The following is a 5,701-nucleotide window of genomic DNA, read 5'->3' as shown; positions in this document are numbered from 1 at the left end:
CCCATTGTTGCCAACATATTAGCAGTCCAACACAGGGGCAAAATCTTAAAAGCTGTTAGAGTATAACATCAAATCACGTCTAAAGGTAAACCATTAGAATAACTGTTATCAACACAAATCTTAAAGGCATAAGAGCTCGGTGTGAAGTGTTTTCAAGTAGAAAAGGTAGCAAATTCCAAATCTGAGTTAAGATTTTGGAGAAGTGTCTTTCAAAATTGATCTGAAATAAGTTACTTCCATGAAAAGGATGACATCAAGAAAGTCATGAAGAGGAAACCAGAATTATATAAAATCTCATGGATATCCTACGAGGAGCCACTGAAGCGAACAGTGAAAATTAGTCAAATAGAATGAATATGCCTTGCAGTATAAGCATCAAAGTAGAAGAAAAGAAAATAAGGCAATCAGTCACAGGAAAATAACGCAATGCCAGGAATAAGGCAACACCTTTTGGGAATAACTCTGTTACTCAATCTAGAGACAAAAGTTGGCAGAATGGATCAAGAAAGAAAGCCCAACAATAAGCAGTATACAAGAAACACAATGAATTAGAAAAAGAAATCACAGGTTAGAGATCAGTGGATGGAAAACAACATTCCATGCAAAGGAACCTGAAATAATCAGGAGTAGCTCTTCCCACTTCAGACAGAGTGGGTTTTAAGCCAAAACTGAAGAGATGAAGAACACAACATAGTGATTAAAGGAGCAGTCCAAGAGGGAGAGATGATAATTATAAACACGTGAGCACCACACAGTGGCTCAGTTAACTTCATAAAATGAACACTAATTGACAATAATAATCACACAAACATCAAGGTAATTATAATCAGAGAACCCTATACCCCACTATCACAAACTGACAGATCTTCTAGACAAAACAGAAATAACAGAGAAGTATCAGAGTTGAACCAGCTTGAAAAGAAATTGAGTTGATAGATACCTACAAAGTGTTTCACCCTGCAATAACAAAGTACAAATTCTCAGCAATGTATAGGACTTTCCTTTTTCATTTTTCTTTTTTAATTCTTTTTGAGACAAGTTTTGACTATGGAGTTCAGACTGGACTTGACTTGCTCTGTAGCCCAGGCTTGGCTTGAACTCATAGTAAACCTCCTGCCTCAACCTCCCAGGTGCTGGGCTTGCAAGTATGTGCCCCTATACTCAGCGTAACATATGAGACTTTCTAAAAAACAGATTCCATGCTCGGTGATAAAGCATGGTGAAGTATAAAGAAAAGAATCAAAATAGTCCCATCCATATTATCAAATCATAGTGCCATGAAAGTAGAAATCAATAGCAAAAGATATTACAGAAAAAATGAAACCCAAAGAAGTTAAACAATGCCCCCTTGAAAAATCAATAGGTCACAGAAGAAATCAGGGAAGAAATTAGGCAATTCCTACAATTAAATAAAAGTTCCAGTGGAGCATACTACAAATGAAGGGACACAAAGAAAGCTGTCGAAAGAGAGAATTCTATAGCAATGAATGCCTACATTGCAAGGGCAACAGAGACTCCGTACGGACACCCAGGATTTGGAGGCAGATTTACTTATCTTCAGGAGTAGTAATTGAGGGGCTTGTATTTTGTTCAGCGGCACAGCGCTTGCCTGGCAAGTGCGAGTCCTGAGTTCCATTCCTGGTACTGGAAAAAGAAAAAGAAAAAAAAAAGGAGTACTAACTGGGATCATTCCCCAAATATCCGGTGCTGATCTCTAGTGGTCTAGGGTTTCTATGAGGTATGCAAGCAGAAAGTACAGAGAGAGAATGGCTTGTCAATTGGGGCTTGATTTACACGATATGGATCATAGTGGCCAGCTATGCATCACAGTGACCAGCCCTTCCTAAGTGAACACAAGCAACCAGAACTGGAAAAGAAACTACGACCTAGGAAAGTAACAAACTGAAATATATTGGCGGAGGGGGCTATTTTCTGCAACAACATTGCAAAACCACGGTGAGTTTAGATAAATAACCTAACGGTGCACCACATGGTACTAGAAAAATGAAAATGATCCATATGCAAAGCTAGTACAAGGAAGGAAATTACAAAGATCAGAACAGAAACTAGTGAAATTGATACTAAAAAACCCAAAGAATCAGTGAATTAAAGGATTGGATATTTGGATGAATAAAGGAAATTATCAAACTGCTAGCCAATCTTTCCAAAACTAGGGGAAAAAGATCCAAATCTGAGCAATTAGATCTCTAAAATGAAAAAGGCAAAAAAATCACAATGGACATTGCCAAATTCCCGCAGTTTATTGATACCTAACTTTAATTAGTATCTATTAAATACCTATTTTTTTTTTTTTTTTTTTTTTTTTTCTTTTTTTTTTTTTCTTTGGTTTTTCTCCAGTACCGGGAACCGAACTCACGACCTTGCGCTTGACAGGCAGGCGCTTTTGCCGCTGAGCTAAATCCCCAGCCCCCTAAATACCTATTTAATAAATATCTATTAAATATGTACCTATTCTATAGATACCTATTCTATACTCTAATTAAATGACCGATTCACATTAAATCCAGAGGTTTGAAGGTTTTCATTTTAAAATCGCCAACAAGCGTGTGCCCTTTCATCTTTTCTGTTTGATATAATTCTGAAAACATTTCACAGAGCAATCAGGCATGAGCAAGAAATTAAAGTGATATGTACATGAAAGGAATAATTAAATTATCATTATTTGTAGATGACCTGATCTTTGAAGGAGAACACGCCAAAAGTTCCAACACAAGTCTGTAGAATAAGCAAATTCAGTAGAAAAGCAGGCTACAAAGTCAACACACCGAATTCAATAGCATTCTTGAGAAGTTACCATAACTGGGGCTGGAGATTTAGCTCAGGGGCACAGCGCCTGCCTGGCAAGTATGTCATGATTTCGATTCAGGATACCAGAAAAAAAACAAAAACAAACACACACAAAAAAGAATTTACCATAACCAAGAAATGAAAGACCTCTAAATAAAAACTCAAGTACTCTGAAAAGGAGGAAAATGAAAGCATATCCCTGCTCCTGGATATGCAAAAACAATATAGTCCAAATACCCATACTTCCAGAACAGTTATGCAGATTTAATGCAATCCCAATCAAAATGACAATAGCATTACTCACAGAACTACAGCAAACCTCCTAAAATTCATAAGGAACCAGAGAAGACCTAGAAGAGCGAATGCAGTCCTGGGTTATAAGAGCAAGGCAGGAGACATCACAGACTAAGACTTCAAGTTATGCTACAAAGCTACTGTGATAAAGATAACATAGTTCTGGTGAAAAACATATTTGTGCGTCAGTGAAACAGAATACAGTGTACTAAATCTCCAGGCCCATTCAGCTACCTTCTACTGACAAGGGGTGGAAATACTTTTGCTTGAGGAAAGAGAGGCTTACTAAGAAATGGTGCGTGGAAAACTGGGTACTGACATGCTGAAGATTGAACCTAGATCCATATCTTTCAGAATTCACTAAAATAAAATCAAACTGGCTGAAAGAACTAAGTTATTCAAAGAGAGACGATCTGCTGGAAGATAACATTGGTTAAACTCTGGAAGACATAGACATAAGAAAGGTATTTACGAATATAACCCCAGATGCACAAGAAATAATACCAATAATGAATAAAAGGGATCATATCAACTTAAAAAACTTCTGTGCAACAAAGGAAACAAGCAACAGACAGATAGACTACCTATAAAATGGGATAAAAAGCTTTCTATTTACTCTTCCAAGGACAAATATCTACAATATGCAAAGAACTAAAGTAACATTAGGGCCCCAAAATTACAGTACCCAGTAAACAAATGGATTTCTGACAGGATTAACACTTCTGAGATGAAGAATGAAAAATGGCCAATAAATTCATGAAAAAATGTTGAACACTGCTTGCCATAAAAAATGCAAATGAAAACAACACTGATATTTCATGTCACTCTAGAATTAATGGCTATCTTCAAAATAGCAAATATAGCAAATGCTGGGAAACCTGCGTGGAACAGTGACATCTCCTTCATTGTTGTTGGGAACATAATCTGATAGAGCCCTATGGAAACCAGAGAGAAGTAATCTAGAAAATTAACACTGGAAATTTTATTCAACTGACATATTCTGCTACTAGGTAAGTTTAGGAGAGATTAAAAAATCATATCATACTGATACATGCATACCCATGTTTATAGTAGCACAATGCAAATAGCTAAATCTTAGACACAGCCTGTATGTCCCTCAAGAGATAAATGGATGAAGACAATGTGGTATTTATGCATAGTGGACTACTACTTTGCCATAAAATGGATAAAATTAATCTTTTGTAAAAAATGAATGCACCAAAAAAAAAAAAAATGAATGCACCTAGAGACCATAAATTTAAGTGAATGCAATCAGAAGGGTCCAAAGTATAAATATCATATTGGTTCTCTGATGTATGAATCCCAAAATATGAATAGAGAGCAAAACAAACTAGATTAACAAATACTGAGATAGATCATTAAGACACAGGAAGGGAGCCCAGAGAACAGAGAGTGGGGAAAGAAAGGAGAAGCATAAGGTAAAAAAGGGTTTGCAAAGCTGGCACAAGCACAGATTCCCTGTGAGGAATGTGACCATTGTGTGCTCCAAATATGTTAACTCACATATTTGGTTTTTTTTTTCACATATTTGCATATATATGTGTTTATATATGTATACTTTTTCAACACATACAGGGAGAATCACTCTTCCTTCCCTGCATGACAAAGAGATAACAAGATGAACACATACCATGCATTGGTACCAACTCCTCTTGATTAATATAATCATTATGTACTATGAACATGAACTAATAAGGGAAACCCTCAGTCCTCGCCCAAGTTCCTCACCATGATTTCTCGCAGATCCTGGTCTGCTCCCTTTGCTGACAAGACCTGGCTCCTCCTGATATCTCATGAAGATCCTCACAGTACGGTCCACTTCCCTGAGACAACAGAGAGAAAAACACAGCACACCTGCACACCTCTGTATGGGTTTCCCCACACTGCCAGGAGTAAAATCCAGATGCCCTCCCTTGTCTATTCCAGGCCTAGGTGGTCACATTTTACAGCTGGTAACTGGGGACTGTATCTGGCAAATCAAGTCCACCATCTCCCTAGGACAGCAGAGGGGGAAATACTGGGCAGGTGACTCATCTCTGCGGTCCTGCCCGAGGCCACCTCAGCTTGCCAGCAGGGGAAGGTTTCCTATATCTTCGATCTGCAGACCTGAGGCCATACTCCTCAGACCAAGGCCATCTCCTCCCTCACACCAAAAGCTCGGGGAAAATTTGCACTGCATCCCCCGGGGCTGACATTCTGGTGGAGATCACCCTCTGTCCTAGTGACAAGTGTTCTCTCAGTATTCCTGTAACTCCTCCCCTTGGGTCCTGGAAATAGCTCTAGAAGTCTTTGGAAGTGAATCCTCCCTCCTCAGAGTTGAGGCAGGAATGCAGGACCACGCTCAGACTGAAAGCATGGGCAGGCTGGGCCCCATCTGTCATGTGTCTTGGGCCCTGCAGTCCTGCTTCCTTTCTCACCCTGACTCAGCCATGGCCTATTTGCCCCTTTACCTGAAGCCTTACTTCTTCTTCAAAGACCCTAGGGTCACTGAGACCCTGTTGAAGAACTCAAGTATACCCTACCTGATAACCCTATATGGGGCTTCCTTGGACTTAGAGCAGGGAAAAGTTTCAGTGGG

Source organism: Chinchilla lanigera, unplaced genomic scaffold (genome assembly GCF_000276665.1).
Source record: "Chinchilla lanigera isolate Chin_1 unplaced genomic scaffold, ChiLan1.0 scaffold00097, whole genome shotgun sequence".
NCBI classification, from domain to species: Eukaryota; Metazoa; Chordata; class Mammalia; order Rodentia; family Chinchillidae; genus Chinchilla; species Chinchilla lanigera.
This window is presented reverse-complemented; position numbering follows the sequence as displayed.